The sequence below is a fragment of the Lacerta agilis genome, chromosome 13, assembly GCF_009819535.1.
Source record: "Lacerta agilis isolate rLacAgi1 chromosome 13, rLacAgi1.pri, whole genome shotgun sequence".
Lineage (NCBI taxonomy): Eukaryota > Metazoa > Chordata > Lepidosauria > Squamata > Lacertidae > Lacerta > Lacerta agilis.
The window spans coordinates 21,442,644-21,468,301 of NC_046324.1; the positions used below are offsets into that span (position 1 = coordinate 21,442,644).

General features: G+C 45.0%; 1 long non-coding RNA gene across 2 annotated transcripts in view; it reads left to right on the forward strand.

Moving 5' to 3' along the window:
* Positions 1 to 17,391, forward strand: part of LOC117056934 — a 132,159-nt gene extending 114,768 nt beyond the window's left edge. The window contains exons 1-3 of one of the 2 annotated variants that reach the window (XR_004427779.1): positions 4,739 to 4,819; positions 15,326 to 15,437; positions 17,030 to 17,391. This is a non-coding gene — a long non-coding RNA (uncharacterized LOC117056934). Of the gene's footprint in view, positions 1 to 4,738; positions 4,820 to 15,325; positions 15,438 to 17,029 lie in introns of those variants that run through there. The other variant, XR_004427778.1, reaches the window with a different exon arrangement.
* The last annotated feature ends 8,267 nt before the right edge of the window (positions 17,392 to 25,658 follow it).

Here is a 25,658-nt window from a genome sequence, read left to right on the forward strand (position 1 = left end):
TGGTGCTAATTACAAAAGATGTCATTCTAGCCAAGGTATCTTTGTCGTGGGTAGGAAAAAATGGGGAGGGGGGAGAGGGGAGCAGGGGAGCAGGGGAATCCTTTCAAACCGGACGCCTTGAAATATTCTTTAGTAGTAATATCGAAAGTTAAAACTTTGATGAATTTACGATATTTATAAAGTCGGGGTGTGGGGAGAGAACCACCCCGCCCCTCTGAGATCCTTAGAGGAAGAGGTAAATGGGGAACATGAAATAATTTTTTTATATATTTACACACACACAGAGAGAGAGAGAGAGAGAGAGAGAGTATTGCCAAAGTTCTGAATCCCACTAATTTCAGTAGCAGATCACTCAATCCCACGGCCCCGTTGTTACGGAAGGCCATTTCCAAAACTGAGATTCGGCCGGATTGAGCCCATTCTTTGAACCCACGATTATATATGTGATTGTGTGTTCATAGATGGGATCCAAATATAGGCGGGATCCAAAGACCCGCTCAGCTGGCTCGCTTGAAGTTCCCAAGGACACTGCTGCGCGACTATCTAAACATTATCCATCCATCCATGCATTAACGTTCACTATAGATAGATGTCGTATGTCGTAAGGGGGACCTTAAGCCTGTGAAACCAATGGGATTCAAAACACACGTGCACATGCACATGTGTGTACAGATATAGAGTTTCTCTCTCTCTTTACCACCAGATTATTAAATTTTTTATTTTTTATTTTTGCCCATCAGCAAGGCCGGGGAATGATTTATTGTCGCGTTTCCTCCTTTTGGGTCCATAAGCAGGCATCTCTTGGGGGGAAAGATGCGGCTATCCTCTTCCCAGTCATCGAAATGGACCTTGGCCTTTGTTTTTAAAGACTTGAATCTCAAAGTAAAAAAGAAAGTTTCTTTTTCTCCCCACCCATCAAACCTGAATTTGATCGACCGCTGCCAGTTAAATCGGTAAATATTTCCCCATATTATAAGATACACACCGCCGATAACTCGACGCTGCTAAAAAGCTACCGGCTCTGCCTGTCTCTAACCTTGGCTGTTCATTTTGTCACCAAAGACCCTAATTAAAAGCAAACTCTGTCTTGTTTTGAATTTGGGCACTAAGTTAATTATGGGGATAAAAGTAGTAGTAGTAATAATAATATAAATTACTTTTGCCATAAAACACCTTATTCATTTCCGAAAGTTGCCTGCATCAAATTATTATTTTTTAATTCATAGCTCCATAATTTTCAATCAGTGACTTTAAGCAACGCGTGGTATTATTCAGCAAACCCAATGCGGATTTATTAAACATAATTAAGCTCTAATCAACGGGAATCTTGCACCTGATTTTACTAAACTCCTTTTAAGCAAGACTGTAGCTTCTTCTTGGTAGTCACTGCGGTCGTATAAACAGAGCATCTCTATTATCTCCATTACTGTGTAAATATTTATTTTAAACCTAAGTAAGAATTTGAAGTAAGAATATGATTCTAACGTCCGTATAAGTAATACATACATATATATATATATGTATGTATTATATACATATTACACACACACACATATATGAGAGATTCTTGTCTCCTTGAAGATTTCAGAGGAAAGAGAGCTGAATGGGAGCTGAAAAAATTATAGGACACTTGTCTTTAAAGGAAAATGTGATTTTAATGTTTGGCAATGGTGTGTGTGTTCCCATTCACAAGGAATGAACTCATTGGATGTCTTTTGGCAATAAACAATCACCAGTTAGATGAATTAAAAACAATGGATGGCAATCAATTCTGGATTTTTATTTAAAGAAGCAGTACTAGAAAAGCAATAAATCCTCATCAGCATTTGGGAAGGATTTGAGAGGAGAAGAATAACAATAAATGGACTACCGATTGAAACCTGATCCAGGAATCACGTTGGAAGTAAAGCAAACGCTTTAGATGCGGCGCTTCCATAAGGAACACTAAAACTCTTCTAGTTCAATTTCTGTCTCTTTGTTTCTTTTGCAGAGTACTCAAGAGGCATCTTTCTCAGCCACCCTGGTTTTCTCGTCGCGTTTCACTTTGTTAGGGAAAGGGGATCCCTAAATTCCTTTGAGTGATAGGAAGTTACAAGGCGAGATCCAATACCCCCCCACCTCCCAACTCTGTCATCCCAGAGATCATAGAGATGTCAGACGGTTTGTCCGGGAGAGGGGGCGTAGAGGAGAGAATCCGCCCTGAAGCCTGTGGCCATCTTGCATAAAAAATGCCTAGCCCTCTGGGTGATCCGTCTGATGGTCTGAGTTTGAAATATACACCAAGGAAAAGCCTCGTCAGCCTTCAAGTGTGGGATTTCCTCCCCTACCGAGAGAGAGAGAGAGAGAGAGAGAGAGAGAGAGAGAGAGAGAGAGAGAGAGAGAGAGAGAGAGAGAGAGCTCCAAGCAGTTCGGGGTTCGCTGACCTTTGTCAACCAGAGATCCTTTTCTTTCCATCTCTCTCCGTCGGGATTTCAGGTGGGGTGGGAGAAAATACTGTTCAGATGGGCCCCCTCCATATCATCATAACCCTTAATAGGGCACAGAGTTCCTTAATAGGCATGGATCAGATAGTTTCGTGACGTCACAAAGGAACACACCAGAGTTAATTTCATCTCATAATTACCTGTGCTTTGCAAAACAAAAAAACAAAAGGGGGGATTTCTGTTTCTTAACTCTCCCTTTCATAATATCATTTACCCTGCTTGTTTATCAGGGTGTTGAAAGAAGTTTGTGGCGCGCGGCGGGGGTGGGGGTCGTATTCTGGTTTTTCTATTGCACCAGGGACATGTGGGTGTCACAAACACATTGGACTTGGTCGTGCCTATCTCTGGCAACGTCCCTCCGCTGAGATCACATGCTGTTTGCAGAGTCCTCTGTTGCTAGCACGTGAAAAGTTCTAATCAACCTAAGTAGCTTCTCTCCTTGCAACCGACGAAGGCTGCTATATTTCATTTCTCATTAAAGCTGTTTGCTTTGGACTGACCGGGGCGGAGGGAGTCTGTCTGCTGTGTGTCTATAGGTTGCAATGTTTACATTCGATTTCCTGACGCAACAGATTCCCGTTGGTCGTAATCCCCTCCCTCTAAAAAGTTCAGCCCTCTCTTTTTCTTACTACCCCCCTGGCCACCGCCCAAAACTTTCTTCCGAGTTCAGCGACCAAATTGATTCCTCTACCGGCTTCTATCTTGATCCGCTAAGATTTTTCACTCAGACAGGTCTTCTACACGCCCCCCCCCCTTTTCCCCGATTTCCGTCGCCCCCAGATAGATGGGTTTTTAAAATACTGGGTATCATCTCTCGACAGCTGTCACATTTATTGAGAGTCCAGAGCTAAACTCTCAATTAAAACTGTAGGAACTGAATGGCCACGATGAATAAGATGCGTTGCCTAATGAAACAGACCTACATCAAAGAAAGACGTGGTGGTCACGTGTTTGTCAACACATTACAAACATGCCTGTGATATTCTAACTTTTGTCGTACGCCCACCCACTTCAAATCTTTCTCTTTTGGATCCATTTCAATAGCGACTTCACCATTTTTAAACTTTTTTTATTTTATTTTTGCAAAAGTGTCTTGATGGGGAGAAAAATTGTAACTTTCTGGTGATTCTGCCTCTCCCCCCCCCCCCCCCACTTCTCTTGTACAGTTAATCTAATATTCTTTCTCTGTCTTTCTGTCTTTCTCCCACCCCCATGTATTTTCCCTTCGATTAACTTATGAAACACAGACCGGCAAAAGTTTAATCATTTTCTCTAGATTTCTTTACCCTCTGCATCTGATTTGCATGGGTTTTTTTCTCTCTCTCTTTTTTTTACTTCCATAAAAATGTGTATAAATACAAAATGTTACTCTTCCCTCTCCGCCCCACGCCCTCCCCCTTTCTTTTCTCCTTGAAGCCTATATATACATAAGACTTCCCCCACTCCCTCCTTTTTTTTTTAAGGGAATAGACCTCAGGGATTGTCATTAGATCGGATGGCAAGGCTTTATAGAGAGTGTTTTGCATAATTACATACCAAAGCCAGCATAGTCACCCTCACATTTTATGGGTCACAAACCATCAACAATTGACACATTATATTCCAAGAAACCTCAGTCCATTCAGCAATAGAGAAAACTATTCTGCTTAATCTAGAACTCAAGGAGAATGAAATTTTTTTCTAATAAGAAACCCCAGAAGAGATTACTGGCCAGCTGACACCGTGTTTACATATAGTTATAAAGTTCAGAGGACTGGTGTGGTGTGGAGAGGGCGGGGGGGGGGGTGCTGCAGAGTGAAAAGCTGCCATCGCTAAAACATGATTAAGACGCTCATAGAGGCCTGATGTGGATTCCTCGTCAAAAAGAAAAAGGCTGAAAGCACAACCCCTCCCTTTTGTGAGCCCCCCCCCCATCAACACACACACACACACACACACACACACACACACACAACTCTTCCAGCCAGCCGCACTCACGCTCCCCACTTTTCCCCAGCTGTGCACCCCCCCCCCTTTCCCACTCTAACATTGCCACTCAGTAATTAAGATATTCCCTCTAAGGTCCGACAGGTCCTCTGGTAACTGAATCATATGAGTTACCTTTGATGTCAAACTTTCAACAGTTGTCACACTAAGCCTTAGTCAATGCAGCAGCCCATCCTCCTTCCGCCAGTCTCCATCAGCTGCCCCCTTCCTTACACACGCGCGCGCGCAGGGACGCACACTTTATTTCTTTTACAGAGTAGGTGAGGGTGGGGGAATCTCTTTGAAGGAAGTTAATAACTGCAGTCGCCCGCCACAAGGGCCGGCGCTTCAACAGCCCAGCACCACCCGAGGTTAGAAGGTTAGAATTTAGAAATTAATTTAACGACACCCCCCATTAATCCTCGGCTCGCCCCCTACTGAAATGAAACTGCACTGTGTCTCTGGCTGCATTTGCTTCTGTGTTCCTCCCCGCCCTCGTTCCTCTTTGCTCTCTCTAGCTCTCTCTCTTTTACCTCTGCCGCTGTGTAGATTGCAGTCTCCTAGAGACACAGACCTCCCACCCCTTGCTACTGTTATTCCTGGGTCTTGAATGGAAGGTGAGAGGTTGGCTTGTGTTTTTTTTTCCTGCACCACCCCTCCATTTCCTTGGACCATGCTGGGGTTTTTTAATAAGTGGGAAGGGGGATTTCCCTAGATCAGGCATCCCCAAACTCGGCCCTCCAGCTGTTTTGGGACTACAACTCCCATCATCCCTAGCTAACAGGACCAGTGGTCAGGGATGATGGGAATTGTAGTCCCAAAACAGCTGGAGGGCCGAGTTTGGGGGTGCCTGCCCTAGATTCTTCTATGCAAGGGGGGAACTCACTCCCATTGAGAAGAGAAGCAGGGTGGAGGGCTCAGGTGAGCTTTCAGCCCCCAGGCTTCTCATATTCCGGAAAGGGCCTGCTCATCATTTGAAAGTATGTCGCAAATTCCCTTAGCCACATCTAACTCCTTGGATTTCATTCTGAGCTACCTGAACTCGGCTGTGGTAACAAGAAGTGTGTTGGTTTGGCTCGCCCAGGGGGGGGGGGGGGAAGACACAGGCTATCTGTAGAGGCCTGTCCATCCAGCAGCTCCTAGCACCTTGACAGTCTCACTCCAGGTGTCTTTACTCGGAAATAAGTCCCACTGCATTGGGCCGGGCTTACTGGTGGTTAACTGCGAGTGTGATTGCAAACCAGATTGTTGAGAAAATGCTTTGCAACATGCATTGTCTTTGTCCTCACAACAGCCCTGCGAGGACAGTCACAGCCTCTTCCTTTTTCCTTTTTATAATTTTTCACAAAGGAAGAACTGAAGCCGAGAAATTAAATGACTTGCCCAAGGCAAGAAAAGGAGCGATACAATCATAGAATTGTAGCGTTGGAAGGGACCCTGAGGAACATCTAGTCCAACCCTCTGCAATGCAAGAATATGCAGCTGTCCCATACAGGGATCAAACCTTGGCATAATGAGCACCTTGCTCTAACTAACTGTTTGTGGCAAAGTCGGAAATTTAACAGATGCAGGGGTCCAACTATACAACAAAATAGCACTGAGAGCACCAGTCTTCTTATAGTAGCAGCAATAGTAGGCTTAGATTATTTTGTAGAATCATAGAATTGCAGAGCTGGAAGGGATCCTGAGGATCATCTAGTCCAACCCCCTGCAATGCAGGAATATGCAAATGTGCCATACAGGGATCGAATCTGCAACTTTGGTGTTATCAGCACCACACTCTAACCAACTGAGCTCTTCAAGTACATGTGCCTGGGTTTATTACATTTATATACAGTGGAACCTCGAGTTACATACCGTCCTCCTTACAAATGCTTCAGGTAACGAGCTCCGCTAACCCAGAAGTAGATGCCCCTTGTTGCGAACTTTGCCCTGGGATGCAAGTGGAAATCGTGCGCTGGGGGTGTGGCAGCAGCAGGAGGCCCCGTTAGTGAAAGTGTGCCTCATGTTAAGAACAGTTTGGGCTTAAGAACGGACCTCTGGAGTTCGTAACCAGAGGTACCACTGTACCACCTTTTCTCCAAATGAACTCCCATGGTTTTCCCATGGTTCATCCTTCCAACAACCCTGTGAGGTGGGCCAGGCTGAAAGATGCCATCTGTCCCAAGATCATCGAGTGAGCTTCATTGACTGAGTGGGGATTTGAACCTTAGTCTCCCAGGTCATAGTCCAACACTCTAACTATCGCACCACAAAATCGAAAATTCTTTCTAGTAGCACCTTAGAGACCAACTGAGTTTGTTCCTGGTATGAGCTTTCGTGTGCATGCACACTTCTTCAGATACCTCATACCAGGAACAAACTCAGTTGGTCTCTAAGGTGCTACTAGAAAGAATTTTCGATTTTGTTTTGACTATGGCAGACCAACACGGCTACCCACCTGTAACTATCGCACCACACCGGCTCTCAAAACTGAAATACAAAGGAGGAGAAGGAAAGATAATTCTTTCTTTTAAAAAAAAAAAAATGATATAGCTTAGAGACTAAGGGTGCCAGCTATAAGCCTCCCTGTTCTTCTGAAGACGGTCAGATTGATGCAGCTACAGAATCATCACCACCATCATACTTGTATGCCACTTTTCCACAGTGGTGCTCAGAGTGGCTCACAAAGCAGCAAATGAACAATATTAGGAACAATCAGAAATAATAATGTCAATAAATACAAAAAAAAATAAATCCACATGATAACAATACGAAGAAGTTAATCCACTTTCACAGGATGGAAGAAGTAGCAGTCAGTGTAAGATGTGCACACCGGAAGCTGCCTAGCCCTGAATCAGATCATGGGGTCCATCTTGCTGACACGTTCTGAATGGGAATCCAAGACCAGCTAAAAGGTTTGTGTGGAAAGCAGGGGGTAACAGGTGAAAGGTGTTTGCACCACCACCAGGTGGCACTTTAATTGTTCTATGAATAGCTAGAAAATATGCTTTCTAGCTCAGTGCCATAACATCAGCCTTGAGTGTAGAAGGTCCCATGTTCAATCTCCAAGTCAGGCTGAGAAAGCAGCTGCCAGCCAGTGTAGACCAGGTATAGCCAGGGGGTACTCTCCAGATGTTGTTGGACTCCTCTACCCATCACCCCTGACATGTTATCTGGAGGACACCACATCTGGAGGACACCATGCTGGTTCCTCCAAATGTAGACCAGAGTTCTTGAGTCCTCAGATGTGGCTGAACTATAGTTCTCATCAGTCCCAGGCAGCTTAGGCAATGGTCAGGGACAGGGATGATGGGAGGTGGAGTTCAACAACATCTGGGGACCAGGTTTTTCTTAACAGAGGGGCGCGGGGAGAGCAGTGATGCAATAAAGTACAGTGGTACCTCTGGTTGTGAACGGGATCAATTCCGGAGGTCCGGCTGCATCCTGAGGAATTCGCAACTGAAGAACTGCTTCTGCGCATGTGCACAGCGTGGTTTAGCTCTTCTGCGCATGAACGCATGGCGAAACCCAGGAAAATACTTCCAGGTTTGCCGCGTTCACATTCCGAAGTTTACATATCCAGAGGGATACGTAAGCAGAGGTACGACTGTAATACTAAACAATGCACTAATGTAAGGATGTGTATGGAAACTAGGAGGGGCTATGTTTCTTAGATATAAACCTTCCTTATGTTTGTGAGTTCAGCAGAGTACATCCCTTTGTCAGCTAAAATGAGGAAGCTGTTGATAAGCTAGCTTTAGCCATTTAATTTAAGTAATCCAGAATGCTTTACGGCAGGCTGGATTTCCTGGTATTTCCCCCTTTTCTCCCCTTCAAACAATAAACATGCAAAACAGACTTTTTGTAAGTAAAGATAGATTTACTCACTCAGTTTCATAGTAGCAGTCTTGAGGCAGGCTTAAAATGTAGTTACAGACATATATTACAGTTTACATTAGAATTGGAGTCTGAGCTGTTACTCAGACTCTGCATATGTCCTACACCCCTAGTTATTGATGAAACATGGAAGAGATGAGATCAGGTAGAAGGGATCAGAGAGCAGGCCAGGACCTGACCAGCTTATATAGGGTTGCGTCCCTTTACCTGGCTGGACACAATGGGAGTGGCTCTCACAGGGAGGATTTCCTGTAGACCCTGCGAGTTCCAACTTCCTCTGTGTGAGTGCCTTTCTAGCAATCAGAAGTAGTTGGTTTTTACTGCCTTATTTTAGATATCCCACAGCTAAATCAGTCTGGCTACCTTTAGAGGTCCTCCTGCTCCTTCTGCTGAACAAGAAGCCCCGGATTTCTGCCCTCGAAGCGAAGCCCCTCTCTGTCTGCACAACTACAGGGAAGACAATATTTTTCTTTCCACTTATAACAACCAGGGCCCCAACTGATCGTGTGAATCCAAACGACAGCTTTGTCCTGGCGTCATTGGCAAAAGGAGAGCCGCGATCATTTCTAAGTAACAGCTGACCTCATCGAAACAGATCCTGCTCCTGAGGTCCATTGATAACCAACCGGAGGGAGAAAGGGTCTATATTGTAGGCTAGACCAAGTCTTGGAAGTTCCCAGAACTTACGTTTGGAGACCATCTGGATTTGATATCCAGCCAAAGCAAGATGGGTAGGTAGAGACTATAACAGACTCAGAGTTTGGGATAGGAGGACAAATAGATATAGATGTATAGTCTGGGTTGGGGTGTGTTGATTCTTCGCCACCTCCCACCCTGCTTGCAGAAAGAATGCAGGGAATAATATCATGTTAAGGAAGGGGAAATACTTTTCATCCTTCCCACTGTTAACCTCAAAAAGGGTACCACCTCCTTTGGGAGAAAAGACGTGTTTCTGCCATCACACGAGAAAGGAACCGGGTGCGCGCGCGCGCATTTATTTCTGGCTGCAGGCCAGGCGACCGGGCGGCTGAGCGGACTCTCGGCGCTTCTTCCTTTCATCGCGAGATCCGAAGAAATTACCTAGATGAAAGCCGACTCCCCCGCCGCTTTCCGTTCCCACCCTCTCGGAGAATTCCTTGGGAATCAATAAAACAACTTTAATGTTCTTTATAATCTAATTATCTCCTAAAAAGTCTCTGTGGAGGCATCTGCTGCGGAGTTGGAGAAAATCTCTGTGGCTCCAAGCGAGAGAAAAGCTGTAGAGAGGCGAGGGGTGTCTGGCTGGGGGGAAGAGGGGGGCGAAAAATCCTTGCTAAAGGGGGCTTCCCGTGGGATGCCTGTAGAAGCCACTCGACGAGCCGGGCTTGAGCAATAAATTAACCGGAGAACTAGGAGGGAGGACTCTGCCGCTAGGCCTAGAGTTTGGTGTTCCTTCATTGCTACTTTGCAAGCTGTGCGGGGCTGGGACATCTCTGTTTTTGCCTCATTCTATGAAGTGACATCTGAAGCATTGTTCTATACATTACTACTACCGTAGTAGTACTTCTGTATGTAGTAGTAGTATCGTAGTAGTTGTAATTCTTTATGTAAACCGTCTTGAGATTTCTTTTTTACAATCAAGCAGTGTATATATTATAAAATAAATAAACACTACTTAATTCACTTTTATTGGACTCAACCACAAATAAAAAGTATTTCCCCCTCTAACATTATAAAAAGCATGTCACAAAAGGAAAGGGGATTGGGAGGGAGAAGGATAAAAGAAACCTCAGGCAATATTATTTAGCTGCTACTTATTATCCTATTAGCTGTTACCTATTGTTATTGTATTATACTTATTATCACCACCACATATCATCTGAAGTGCCCTGTAAACTTACTCTGAAATTCAATGGGGAAACTTCTCATTAACAATGCATCTGCTACCGTAGCCCATGCCACCCGTTTTCACTCTGAGTAAGTCCTACTGAATCTATCAAGACTTATTTACTCGAGGCTAACTTTGGCTGGGTGAGAGTCCACGTTAAGAACTGAGCATGTTCCTGCTTAAAATACTCCTACCCTCACCAGTAGCAGGGGCAGCGTTTAAATCCTGTATGCCTGGCTCAGCTAGTTCGTCGAGGGACCTTATTCGTTTATTTGTTGAGAGCCCTGTTTGTGCTTTCGGGCTCCGCAGATGAAGCTTTGCCTAATGTGTCATTATGTCTATGCAAAATAAAAAAGCACACAACCAAAAAAAGTTCAACAGACCACACTTCTGCCTTCTGGGCACCATGGCCCGGAAGTTCTATCAAGTGGGTGGGGGGTGGCATATTGGCAATGCATGCCATTCTTTCAGATCTCAAATCTTCAAATATTTCCACTCTTGGGGAAGAAAGAACTTACTTTTCAACCAACCACCGCTACATCTCTGTCTGTCTCATTTGGGAAGGGGTGAGTGTTCTTAAAGTCACCTCTACAGAGCTAATGGTTGTCGAGTTTGACGACTTCCTTTCCCCAGTGACGACTGCATAATCAGCAGCTCCAGTTGAAGAGAAACACTTCCCTCACCATCACCCAACATAGAAAAACAGAGTTGTTTATGTCCGCAAATGCGCTCTATGGGGTTGGCTAGGCGGTCTTCCTAACAGTCCCACTCCAGGTCTCCCCCCGAGGACTCTCACGCCAAGGGGTTGGCAGCACCCTGACGCCATGAGGGAAAGTTCACCTGGGTGTCATGCCTCCTTCTCTGTTAAAGCTAACACAACATGGTGCAGATACATACATCCAAGTCACGTTACACCAATTCGGTGGGATATTTTGGCAGGTGCTCATCATCATGGGTAGGGACCAAGTCAGACTTCAATCCCGTCCTGTGCACATTTTCCTGGGAGTGAGCCCCATTTGTCCAGCGAGGTATACTTATGAGTAAACAGGCACAGCCCTTCAAAGGACTTATTGATTCCAACGGGAAAGATTTCGAATTCAGGAAACCAACAGCCTTTTAAGGGTGCTTAATGGTGGCTAGATTGTGGTGGTTGTGGTGGTGGTTGCAATGGGATCTGTTGTTTTTGGATCCAGTTAATTCCCCTTAAAGGTCCCAGAGATTTCAGAGAAGCCTTGGGTCGTGCGACTCTGTGTCTACTCAGAAGTAAGCCAAATTGAGTAGGGTGGTTAGCTCCTAGGGAAGTGGGTACAACACTACACTTAGCTCTCGCTTGTTGAACCGAAGCTTAAATATGCTTCCTCTTTGTTGTTGCTCACCATCCAAACTAGAGTTGAGAAATTTTTTTCAGCTTCCAATGGTTTCAATGCCAGAGTGAACCTCTTTTGAACCAGTGGGACAATAATTTAGCTGGTTGCTTGGGGTAAAGTTGGGTGTGTTTGTTTTTTGGATGATGGTAAATAACTAAATATTTCATTTTACGTTGTGATGCTGCAAGAGGGATCAGCGACCTTCAAGTATTTCAGTTTTCTGGAAATATCTAATGGTAAACAATTAATGAGGTTCAATAAGCGAATTTTGATTGCTTACGATATAGTTAGTTCCCTGGTCAATTGTGTTCTCTCTGTGTGTGTCCTAAACCTAAATGTCAATTTACTTGCGAACGTATATATGCGATGATTTAGTCGTCGTAGACAATAACACATTTTTTTTTAAAAAAAATCAAACTTCCAGGTTAGTGGAGTTGCCTCGCTTTGGAGATGAAAACGCACTGCTTCTTTAGCCCTTCATCCCTGGATCACAGACACAACCTGTTCTAGATTATCCACAGCATCTTTAAAGGGGGAAGGATATCACTTTTCGTTTTAAATAGACGAGGCACCCCTCCCCCCCTTCTCTCTCTCCCTAACCCTTTAAGCTTTTCAAAGCATTTGGGGTCTGCCACTCAAAGGACGATGTTCTAATGGGGTTTGACAGCTTTTTTTCAAACAATTCGGCGAATTGGGGGAGGGGGGTTGTTGGGGGATGGGAAGGAATGAAAGTAAGAATAGAAAATCGATCTCCTACTTCTGAAAAGTTTTGCAACCCCTGCATGTGTATTCCCCATATAAATAAGAATTCGGAATAAATCCAACGCCATGCTGGGTGAGGTGGTGCAGACTCCGATTGCGCCCCTTATAACCTATGAACAGTCATGGAAGTACAGGCAGTTGCCTTATACCAATTCTGACCATCAATCCAATATTGGCAACACTGGTTGGCAGCATCTCCCCACGATTTCAAACAGAGGTCTAGCCAGACCCACCTGGAAATACCAGGGAATGAACCTACGACCTTCTGCACGTGCTCTTCCACCAAGCTTTGGCTTCCCCCATATGGTTTGCCAAATAAGACTCAGCTGTCCATCTAATCCAGGCCTTAGCCGGGACATCAGAAGCAAGGTATCAAAACTGAGGGTTGCTCAGTGTTCCCAACAACAGGTCCTCAGATGTCCGTGGCCCTATCGCTGCTCCAGTCAATAGGCGTTGAACTGCGCCCCCCCCCACCATCTTGTGGTCCTCAATTCTGTAAGTCCAGGGCCTCACTCGGCAGAATGAGGGATTAGAAATGAATCGGAGCAGGGGAGGAGCTTGTAAGGCTCTTAATTCCAAACGCCAACATTAATTCCAGACTCTAGCACTGGATGAAGAGCATGTTTCTACTACCCTGAACCTACTGCCCTTCAGTTTTCACGTTCTGTGCTTCCTTTTGCTTCTACGCAAACACACTCACCTTAAATGACATCTCAACAGACCTGAATTCAAGATCCACCCTTGTCGCTGATGAACCAAAGTACAGTGCTCAGGGGTTCCAACAATAGTTGGGTTTCTCTCCGCCCCGTCCCCTCCCCGCTTAAGTCCCATAGCTCTCCACCCAGCGCCAAGTCAAGCCAAAATATTTCTGTTCCGATTCACTCAAAGTCTGGTGGCAAACTAGAGGGGAGATCAATGGTTAGACTCTTCCCAAATGGGAGGTGGTAGCTTTGTAGAAGAACCTACAACCTTAAATTTCATGTGCAAGCTTGGAAAGGCAGCTTAATCAGCTACCTATGCCCTTGATTAATCGGCCATCCGCAGTGCTTGGAATATCCCCAGCCCTTTGATTGTTATGGTCATAAAATATTCCAGAGGGTCTGGCGGTCTACAAAGAGCCGTAGTTTCCATTGCAAGTGATCTTCGTTCAGCATCTCCCCAAAGGCACCTTCCTTTAGTTTCATAACAGGGGAAATGATCTCATGACAACTTAGGTAGCCATCGATTATTCGGTTAAAAGGTAGGCCACTCGCCCACTGAAAAGCCTCTAATCGTCTGACAGCCCTGGAAATATTTGTATGATAACTCCTGAAAGGGTAGAAATGGGTTGGGTGGACGCGAGTGCAGGAAGCAAATTCTCAGAACCTGGTAGTCAAAACGGGACGAGCAGTTCAGTTTTCTCCTTTGCCCGTTTCTCGGTGCCCCAAGAATATTTTGTTAAAGACACTGGGAACGATCTTAGTAGGAAGTCGTCCCTTGTCCCATATGCTGGAAAACTTATAAGAATCCTATAAAGTGCTAAAGGGACCCGTCCCCGTCCCCCTCCCAAAATAATATATCCCAATTCTTCTGGAGCTTAAAATAACCGGGCAACTGTTTGGAGAAGGCCGGAGTGTCGTCTCGGGGACTTTTAATAGCGTGATGATTGCTGCTCCCCTCGTCCGAGATACTTTACAGCAAGTAAAACGTGACTCTTCCTAGACCAGCCCCTCGTGACAAACGGGACAACATATCTACCCTTGGATTCTCAACCCGCTTCCTGTTTTTAAGATTTACGGCTTTCATGCAGAAGAAATCTCGGGGCAAGGGTCCCGTTCAAACTACAATCCCCAACCGAGTGAATTGTTGCTTTCCCCCTCAAGAACAGCTAAACGGCTTCCATGACAGCTAAACAGGTTTCAAACCAGGTTATAATTGTCATGTAGATCTGATCTTATCGAGAACGAGGAAAGCACGTTTCTTATAATGCCAAGAGCTTTCGACTTGTTACCGTCACATGATAAGAAAACACCGCTTGATTAACATGCAATCTAGACAAGGAAAGAGAGAGAAAACCAATGGGGGGGGGGGAATCCTAGATAATGTTTTACCTCCTGCGATTTAGGGTGTGGGTATTTTTGGACTAATGTTGAAATGATGCTCCTTTTTGCACAACCGATTGACAATTTTTCAATAATCGTATGTTTCCCGTCACCCAACCCGCCTCCCTTTGTATAGATGCAAACGTACTTTGAATCTCTCCTATTCGTTTTATTTTAAGCAGAGGAAAAGTTTGAAATATGAACAGCGTTAAGGCGGGTGGGCCCGTGTTTACAAACACTTGTGAGCGCGCCTGTATCCTAAAGGTCGTTCCTCTTCGTGTTGTTGTTGTTGTTAATCTTGTACCCAATGCGCTTCCTAACCAGGCTTCTAAATTAGAGAAGGCGTCTGTGTATCCTTGGGATGGTAGCTCCAGAGCTTAAACCCACAAACTTTCCCGTTTTCCTTCACAATATGATTCCTCCCAGAAAGACACTTGCAGCTGACAGTAAGCGAGTGTCTGGGAGCGAATAGGAAGAAGGTACGTTGCAAAATGTTTCCCCAGTAAATACGATTGTCTGGTTACATCTACGGGAAAGAAGGGACTATATGATATGTATATAATATAGCCTATATAATATTTCGGAGGAGGAGAAGGGGGCTTCTCCACCTCCTGCGCAAAGTATGATAACAAGCAATTGGCATAATAATAAAATGCACCCAGATTGTTATGATACATTTGGGAGCGATGAGGAAGGAATAATGCTGCTGGTTTCTTTCCAGTTCGGGAAGTATTTCTCACAGCAATTTGTTGAGAAGAGCGTGGACCTTTTGTTTTTTATTATTATTATTATTAAAGGAGAAATGGGTCGATGGAATTCTCCACGAGGAAAGAACGGGAAGGGGAAGGGGAAGAAGAAAGAAATGCTTTTTTAAAAAAGCAATTCACATCAACTTCTCTTTCGCGACTTCTTCTTTCCTAGAAATTGTGGAAACTGAAAGAGGCGAGTCTTAATATCTGCGATGGACATTGTCATTACTTAGGGTGGGAGACGCTGAAATGAAATCTACGGATCCTTTCCTGGCGGGACAATGGTATGCGGGGGGGGGGGGGGCAGCAGGCGCGGTCTCTGTATTTTAGCTGCTAGTTAAGCGAGCAGATAATGTTCCCCGCTCGTTTTCACATTTATTTGTACCAACCGTCGGGTTAAAGCCACATCTGACTTCATTACTTTCAGAAGCTGTCTATTTGGCGAGTGTCACTTTTCATCACGCTGGGCAAATAAAATACTTGGAGAAATGAATGGTGAAGGAAGGCCAGAGAGGAACATCGCGGCTGTTTCCCTTTGGACGCATCGCATCCTCCAAGGCCTCAGCCGAGGGTTAGAGGATCTTGCTTTGCTCACTGCGTTCAGATGTATTTAAAACAAAACAAACATATCCAAACTCAATCTATCGTTTGTGCTCCAAATGCACAAGTTGCAGGGTGGGGTGGGGGGGGGTGCCATAACTGAGAAGACCACAATGAAGGGGGATACAAAACACGGCAAAGATAGTTCTGAACTGCCTTTCAAATCTATTTTAATATCATAGAAACCGATGGCTCCATTAGGCCGCGTCTCACGCCTATTCACAGAGGAGATACCGAACCGGAGGTTAATTAGGAATCATTTTTGTCTTGGTTTTTAATAGGAAAAGTCCTTGAAGGAAAGATGGGAGGGATAAAGAGCCCATATTCTCCACTTCTACTCCCCACCATAAAAAAATTCTAAGGTGGGGGGGGGACGGAGAGAGAGAGAGAGAGAGAGAGAGAGAGAGAGAGAGAGAGAGAGAGAGAGAGAGAGAGAGACTAGGGACAAAAGGGAAAAGTTGTTAAAACTAGTCAGTTTGGAAACAATTCCTAAACCTCACCGCTTCCTTTCACTCTGTTTTTAAAAGAAAATCTAAGTCGACGGAGAGCGAAATTGAAGACTTTAGCATAGAAATCTAAGAACTCGATCATGTGGGTTTGGAGGAAGTTGCAGGTCCAGATATTGGCTGCTTTGTTTGTTTTATTTGGAAGAAAGCAGTAACACGGCCTGATCACCCCCCCTTTTTTTTTAAAGAGCTCGTCTGATCTTCAAATCCCAGACATTTTCGCCTCTGTTTCCAGGAGAAAGAGAGAGTGAAAAATAAATAAATTTGGGAGAGGAAAGGAAGGGAAAGTGGAAGGCGCAGGTGCATGGCAGCGATTGGCATGTTTTCTACAAATCCCCCCTGTGCATCATCACCTCTGTCTCGTAGCACAAAAGCGAAGAGAACTGAATCTCTCTCCGAACCCCGAAAACTTACGAAGAGAGAATCTTGTCTCCTGAGTTAATGCCTTGCTTCTCCAGTCTTTCTTCTTGTACTCGCTCTGGACGCTGCCTAGGTTAAAATCAGTAATAATAACTTTCGTCCTGTTTTCGAACTCACTTATTTATAATTACGTTTATCTCTTGTAAGCCCTCCCCCCATTTTTTTTAATGCGCCTGGTTTGTGTGTGTGTCTGTGTGCATCTAAGATGTATCGATAAAACACATGCTTTGCACTTTTCCTGAATATGTCTCATTTCTACCTGCCAGTCCCCCACCCCCTTTTTGTCTCTTTCTTATTTAAGAAATCAGACTGTTTGAAGGTTTGTTTGCTCTATCTTGTCTTTTCTGCAGAGCTGCCCAATGGAATTGTAACCCTCTCCTAATCTCCGCGGCAGAAACCATGCTAATAAGGGGCTCTCTCGCCCAAAGCTGTCACCTTGGAGCGCCACCTTGCCGCTGAAAGGCAAACTGCAAGTCCAGAAGATCTTAGTGCTGGTGCTGTTTGCAACTCTCTCTCTCTCTCTCTCTCTCTCTCTCTCTCTCTCTCTCTCTCTCTCTCTCTCTCTCTCTCTCTCTCTCTCTCTCTCATAATCAAAGAGACCTAATAGAATCGGACACTTGAAAGTGCCCCTTTCGCTCGGAGTTGAAGAGACATTGTATCTTTCCTGGCTATCTCCTGTAGTATCAGAATGTGTGGGTGTATGTGTGAAGAAGCTGGGGGGGGGGGAGAATGGGGGGGGGAGAGAGAAGAAACGCAAAACCAACCTTGGGTGTACGGTTTCTCAAAGACTCACAAGTTGTAACCTAACCAGCAATGTTTGAATTTAAGCTATACAACAACGGATAGATTTTCACACCTCGCCTATAATTTAAAACCCCGGTATTCATTCATTTATTTATTTTTTAAAGTTTGGAGGTAACCCAAACGCACCCTTATGAGTCAATGGAAAGGAAAGCTATTGAGTAACGCCAAGGGGGGGGGGAATGCTCAGAGGAAAATCAAACCAAGACAGAGACTCAACCGCCATTGGCGAGGAGATTATGTTCATATTTTAATTCTTGGCCACAATGGCGGTCATTTCAATTTTTCATACACACAGAGGCAGAAACCAAAACATTTGCCTAGTCAAATCAAGTACAAGTTCTAAATCAGTGATAATTTTTTTATCTGCCTGTCGATCGCAATCAGACATACACTTTAGCGAATAAACTGGGATATTTTTTTAAAAAAACTATCTATTTGAGATAAATAACAGTATTTTTAAAACAGTGTCTGAGGGGGCCAGTACTTCAAACTTCGGAGAAAAATATATTTATGATCATCACTTCTGGTTGTGGTTGTTGTTTATTTTTCAAAATAACAAATATAAATATTCATAAAATGAAACATGATGAAAAAGGCGATCCTATGAAAGGCGCGAATTATATGTAAGCATTTCAAAGGCGTTCATATGTTACCGCAGACGTTTGCGGGGAAACATTTTCCTCGAGACACATTTATTTTAGACATAGGCTGGGGTTCAATTTATTATAAGCAAATTCTTAGAGTCCACCTATCTGTTTATATCACACTTATCGAACCGAACGGAAAAGTTACGTCTCCCGCCGCAGAGGCGGCTTCGAACAGAGCATGTTTCTAAGGTTTCTGATTCCAGGCTCACGCCTCGTTTCCACAATCTGTGAAGCAACTCAAAGATGCTGAGCAGAGGAGGAGGAGAAGGTACAAACATTTGTGCATCTGTGATGCGTTTTAAAGAATATTGTTGTTTTCCTGGCTTCTTGATATTTCCCACCCATCATTAATTCGTGTAGAGTGTTTTCCAGGGTAAAGAAAATAAAAGGGGGGGGAGGCGGGGGGGGGAGTGAGAGTAAAAATGAGTCTAAACAGATTCTACCCTGAGAACAATAGATCCAAACAGCTGCGACAGGTGGACCCCCGTGATAAGTGAGGAAGACTTCTGTCTTACAATTTTGAATATTAGAGAGGACATAATACGCGGAGTCCACTTTCCTTAATAACAAAGGATTCAAAAGGCGGGAGGGGGGTGGAATTGAAGAGCCACTCTTTGATCACGTACATATAAAAGGGCTATATAGAGATAGAGAGATAGACAAGAAGACAGACAGTCACGAAATTTGGGGATACTGTGAAGCTTTGTGTTGTTATCGTTTTAGACAAGCGCACCTCCCAAATCCTTGGGAGAAATGTCTGTGGGTGTTTGACCTTAAAATTATAAAAAAATAAAAATAAAATAATGAAAGGAGATAGTAGGCGAGAGGGGGGAAAGTTGGGGGGGAAGAACCGAAAAATATATTTTTCCCCCCAAAATAATATTATTGCCGTTACGTCTCCTACCACAAAGATGCAAAGTAAGTCTGTGGAATTTGTATTACAACCCGATCATAATGTTTCAGCGGTGGAAAACATGTAGCCAGAGGGTGTTGCTAATGATTCCTGGATTAGAGAGAGAGGGAAAGGGGGGGGGGGGAGGAAACTGCTTTCATGGAAAAAAAAGCAGTCTGAAATTTAACCATTAATCCAAGGCACCGGAATATATCAAACCATCCCACACACCGCAGAAGGGGGAGGGAGGGGAAATCTATCATTAGCTTGATGCACACGCCAAGATTTCTATACTTTTCTCCCTTAAACCTGCTCACGGCCTGTTCTTTGGAGATCTGAGGCTGTGGTGCTCAGTGTCGTTGAGGGTGGAGGTGAGGGCTGTTTAAACTGGGTGGGGGAGAAACACTGCAAACTTTTTTTCGGGTGGGGGCTATGCAAAGGGGAGGGGGAGCTGACCCATTCCCCATTGCAGGTCAACGGGAACTGCAATGAAAGGGGAGGTTTGCATTTATGGGTCAGGGGTGGGTAGGGAGAGAAGGCACCCTCCTTCTCAAGGCCGAGGAGAGGAGAGGTTTATGATGTGAGGGGGGGGGGGACTCCTGGTTGGATAGCAGACGCGTGGTTGTGTCGTGCGGTATTTTTTCCCTCCCTTTTGCAAGAGAATATATGTGTCGCTGGAGGGAGCGAGGAGGTTTCCTCCGGGCTTTAGCAGAGGAACACGCGCCCCAGAGTCAGGGCCTTCATAGTTCACACGGCATAGTATTCTCCCCCACCCACCCACCCACCCACCCGCAATCCGCGCGGAAAAGGATAAAGTTCTATCCTGGAAGGTGGAAAGGAGGAACCTACGAGCAGAGCTGCAGGAGAAGATCGAAGAAAGAGTCTCATGGCAGCCAAGGAAGTGGACTGAGAGTCCACGAAAAGCCAAACGGGTTAGGCTTTAGAGCGCTACGAGGTTCTCTGTTGTTACTTTTGCTTCTGGAATCTGGAAAAACCGGGGGATAATCGATGGGGAAGAGAGGAAATTGATCGACTGACTGACGCCTAAGAGCAAGTCCTGGTGGCAATAAGGCAAGAGCAATAGCCACGACTCCGGGACTCCCTGAAACGTGATGAGTTGTTTACAGCAGGGTGGTTGGTGCTTCTTTGAAGCAAAGTGTGTGTGTGATTAACTCCTTCTCAACTTGCAATGTCCTGCTCCATTTCCCAGCTTGTTTGTCTCAAAGACTTTCCTCAACAATCCTCAAAGTAGCCCCAATCTCTCCCTCACTCCTCATACATCACTTCAGGGGTACTTCATCCGTGGTCTATCACTTGAGAATAAAACAGGCTGTTTAAAGGAAGTGCGCACAAGGCCAAGTTCTTGGTCCAAACAGAGTTATTCATTCACCTAGTTGCGAATTACTATAAATGAACCGCAGTTCCTTAAAACGGGGAGCTTGCAGCACTGAGAAATTGGCACACCTCCGATTTCAAGAATTAGATTTAGAATATGTAGTTTGGACTGTTTCATAGCTTCTCCGCAGCCTGCCTCTCTCATTCCGGCATTCATAGGTATATGGTTGGGATGCTAGGGTTCCTCTCGAGCTAAGTCTATCAAAGAGGAAGAGGACTGAATAGAAGATGCGTCCACCTGCATCCAAATCATCCTTCTCTCTGGAGTCCCATAGGATAGGAGAGAGAGAGAGCGCGCTTCAGCTGAATTTTCAATTGTTATTGTTATTGAGATAGCTTGGACCTGTCCTTCACTCCGATTAATCCAATCTCCCCCTGCTTTCATTATCGTACGAACAGAATGTCCTGATTGATAAAACTAGAACGCTATGAAAGGATTGGCCTTCTATTGTTCATGGATTCAGAGGTATACTGTTCCTGAACATGGAAGATTGCTTTAGCTTTCATAGATAATAAGCACTGACGTATCCACCATACTCTGTCTTGATTTTCTCCAGTCTTCCCTGGCTGTCTGCCCTCCATAAGCTTTTGGACTACAACATCCATCAGCCTCAGCTACCACTAGGGCTGATGGGAGTTATAGTTCAAAACATCTAGGGAAGATTGGCTTAATCCGGGGTCAACACTATCACGGTATAAGGGCCATCAGCACATACATTACCTTATGGTAGCGAGTCAATAAACCATTTAAATAAAGACGAACTCTTCTGCCCTCAGTCCTGAACCTACTGCCAATCTGCTTCATAACTTAACAAGTCCCAATTACTGTAAAAGAATGGGGATACCTTAGGGCCCAGCCGGGTTCAGTCTCTCCGCCAAAAATTATCTGGGGCCACGGCAACTGTGGGCGAGGCCAAGACAAAATGGGCGTGTCCACCCACAACCACGCCCCCACATATACACCCATGTACTGGACTCTTTCACCCTACTCTGTTACCTCCCCTCAATAATTTTACAGCGCAAATCGATGCATACTTACTTTCAAATGGGGCCCATTGAGTTCAATGGGATTTGTTCCCAGTCTAAATTCCTACGATCGGAGCCTTAGCTTAGTTTTCGAAACTGAAACTAGAATAATAATGAATGGGTGAATGACAAAGACTATTGGATTCAGTGGCCCTGACTTGATGGCGGTGGTGATTTTGAATACATTTAAAATTTAAATGTAAAGATAAATATGCCAGCACCACCCCACAGATAATGGGCGAGTCCTTGCCCCTGGACTCCCGTATGCCAAATATGACCACCAGCACCGTGTCACAGGATTGTGATAGTTCGCGAATCTTTGCAACTGCCATCCCCCTATAACTGAGGGTCGGCGGTGAGGGGGAGGAATGAAACGGGGGTGGTGTGGGGCTTGTAATTGCAGTTGTGCTGGAGAGTTTCTTTCATCCTGCCTGGGAATGTCTGCTTTGAGTACCATGTGTGCGAAGGACAGTAAGGAGAGGGGAAGCGGGGAGGGGTGGATATTAGATGTGTGTATGAGAGAGAATGAGAGAGTTCTTGTACAAGATCTCGAGAAAGAAATGTTCCCTTTGTAAATCCCAGGAGTATCAATTGGCTTTGCTTGCTGCAAGATACAGAGCAAAGGAGGCGCCTTGGACATCAATGGGGAAGAAGGGAGGTGGATGATTCGCCCCCTAGCCTTTGTCATTCAGCTGTGGCTTTTTGCTGCTGCTGCTGCTGCTGCTTCTGTGGCTAAACTTCAGGCATGTTTAGCGGCGTAAAACAACACCAAAAATTGCGCGAGGAAAAATTGCGCGCGAGAGTGTCAGAGCTGGAAAGCGAAGTCTTGTGGGAGGAGAGGGGAAGGGGCGAAATGCGGAGCTCCTCGCCTGACTTCTCCATTCCTCGTTAGACAGCGCCTGCTCAGAGCCTTGAACGCGCAGAAGAAAGCGCTCGCAGCAGCTGATTCCCCCGCCCACACACACAGCCGGTTCCCTGGCCTAGACCACTCCGTCTTGACGTCATCAATTTCAGACGCGAAATTGACGAGGTCCGCTCTGGGTTTCTAGGGAAAGAAGAAACAGGTGTTGTCAGCTAAGTGCATCCGGGGGAAAGGGAGGGAGGAAGGCTTGCATGTCTTGGGCTGGGATGGGTGGGAGGGAGGGAGAATTGAGATTAAGGAATAAAGAGTTGGCAGTCTGGTGGCCTTAATCTAAGTTAATTTGGTCCCCACTCCCCCTTTTGCAAGAGCTCAGATATAGAGTCAGGGAAAGAGAGAAAATGGACCACAAGGCATTCATTCTCCCTCTCTCACACACATACTGAACATTTTACTGATCTCCTACAGTAGCCTTAAGAATGAGATATGTTGCATAAAGGCAACGTGTCAGGATTCCTCCCCTCGCATCCTACACATCCCGTTCCACTACTTAAGTTTAGTTTCCCTGGACAGTCCCACTGTACATGGCAGAAAACTCCATTGAAAACAATGGGATTTACTTCCAAGTAAACATGCACAAAAATTGGAATTGGGGACGCTTTATTAGAACCCCTCGACTTCTTCCTCACTTTGTCCACCATTCAGATACACCCTTGACACTTTTTGTTTAGGAAGTGGAGCCATGGCAGTATAGTCAATTCTGTCGCCTTCCTTCTTTCCTTCCCCTATATTAAATATAGATTCTCAATTCCTTCCCTCCTTCCTTCCTTCCGAGAGGTATTCTCCTTTGCCAAATTTGCACGCCACTTTATGTGTGAGTGATGTGACACACACACACACACACACCATATATATATGACTCGAGACTGTTCCTTTTTTAACATGATATGCTCTCTGGAGAGCGAGAGAGAGAAAGGAAGGCAGTAAGAAAATGCGATGAGTGGATGGTGGTTGGGTTTTTTTTTGTTTGCTTTCTTGATCCCTCGTAGGGATCGCCTTTCTTATGTGTGATGATAAAGAATAATTCCGTCAAGTAAAGCACTTTGAAACCTCGTGGATTTCAATGAGGGGTTACTTTGGAAACAACAACCAAAACACCTGTTTAGCTATCTTTTTTAAAACTATGGGACTTCAAAATACCTATCCCTGGCCAGCTACCTACAGTTTTGTGTGTGTGTGTGTGTGTACACAGATATTTTCTTACTTACTTACTTCTTCAAATCTAACCCTTCTCTCTCAAGAGTCTGTCATTTCAGAATTAAAAATAGTCTCAGGTCATAATTAAGAGTAGCATTACTCACAAGCATATATGTAGATAGATATAAACAGTGGCGTGCAAATATTGTCACAGGAGAGTGAATTGTGTTCCTGTGCTACCTCTCGGAAGGAATTGAGAAACCATATTTAATAGAGAAGAAAGAAAAGAAAGAAAGAAAGAAAGAAAGAGTAAAACTATATTTAATAGAGGTTAAAAAAGGAAGCTAGAGAAGAAAGGAAGGAATTGTAAAATATTTAATAGAGCAGAAGGAAGGAGTTGTGATATATGTACAAAAGATTTAAGAGTGACGCTTGGAGGAAATAAAATACACCCCCCCCTTTTTCAGGCATATTATCTTGCGAATATTGATAGAGGCCATGGGAGAGATATTAACAATCGAAGATGGAAGAGGCGGCCCTTCTCATACGTCATGTTCAGTACTAGCAAGTCCTGCTGCTCCACTTAATATAATTAAGATGGGATAACTCAAGTGGCCTTGGAAGGAAACAGATATTAATGGATTGCAAGGGAGAGCATTTGCTGGGAGAGATCCTGATGGAGCGGCGGTGGCGCGCCTTCCCCAAGGCGAGACTGCGCGGGAAGATAGAGACCCAGGCGGGGTCCTTGGGTGCTAGCTGAAATGCCAGGCACCCCTCAGCGCGCATATCGGCAGCTCAGACGCGCCTGGGTGCATTAGAGAGATCCACTTGGCCGAGGTGACCCCCAGACGCGGAGAGGCGTGTCTCCGGACATCTATACGCCAAGAAATGGGCACCCTGTTTGACTGAGCGCTTTGAGGGTGTCGCTGTTTGAGCCTCCAGGCAGGGAGGGTCGTGTTTGTGTGGAGAAGGGAGGCACTCTCTCTTTAATTATCCAAGATGAAACACCCTCACTTCCAGACACAATTTGGTCTCCAGGCCCAAAAGCCAGCCGAACGCAACGGCCCTGCGTCTCCAAGCGATTTACACCCACCGGGCGTTCAAGGGGCTTCGATGGGCTTAAAGGCAAATACTTTTTAGGATGTGTTGAGATTGTGAATGTGTGTGTGTGTGTGGGGGGGGGGGGGGGAGAGAGAGAGAGAGAGAGAGAGAGAGAGAGAGAGAGAGAGAGAGAGAAATGAGAAGTGAAATTATGCATGGGGCGGCCTTTTCTCATCTCCCTGCCCTTGGGCTGGAATCCACAATGGGTTTATTATAAATATGGCATCATAAACCTGGGTAGCCCTTGTTTTCTCCTTGGGTTGTGTCATTCTTGCGTCTTCCTTGGTCAGCTTTCATATCAACAGGCGAACAGGGGTCATTTTAATTTTTGTTCAACACCCCTACCCCAACTCAGCATCTGATGTTCTTCGACGTCCATCTGGTTGTTATAGCGTCACTTCCCTCCTCCCACCCCAAATATGCTTCCCCCTCCCTTGCCAATGTAATCCACACTTGCATGTTAACTCTGGTGGATAGGGACCCCATCGTCCACTGAAGACGATTTCTTCATAGCGGTCCTGAGTCTGCCGAATTACGTAAGCCCGGCTTCCAAGCGACCCCTACCACCGCTCGTGGAATATTAATCAAATCAATCAAGACTGACAAATGAGAAATATTGGCGAGAAGGGTGGCAATTTACAACTTTGTTATTAGTTAAGAATCGCCCGCCTTGTAAGAGTAATTAATAACTCTCTTGGATAGAGACAGGCTGAAGGCAAAAAGAGAAAAGGGAAAGAGGTAGGGCAGCCTCTTGAAAGAAAAGAGAAGGACAGGAGAAGAAGTGAGTTACATGTCAGCGAAAGAAAGCATAGAAGTACTGGTTGTTTTTTATGAGAGAGATTAATGGTCGTGTGAATTAGCATTTCCTGCATGTGCATTATAGATTTCCTTTTATGTACGCTTGTATATATTCCAGAATTAATAACACACACACACACACACACACACACACACACACACTGCACATGCAGATATAAATATACGCTAGTTTGTTTAAAACCAAATAGATAGACACACAGGAGGAAACGCATCTGTCCATCCGTCTGTATGTCTATATT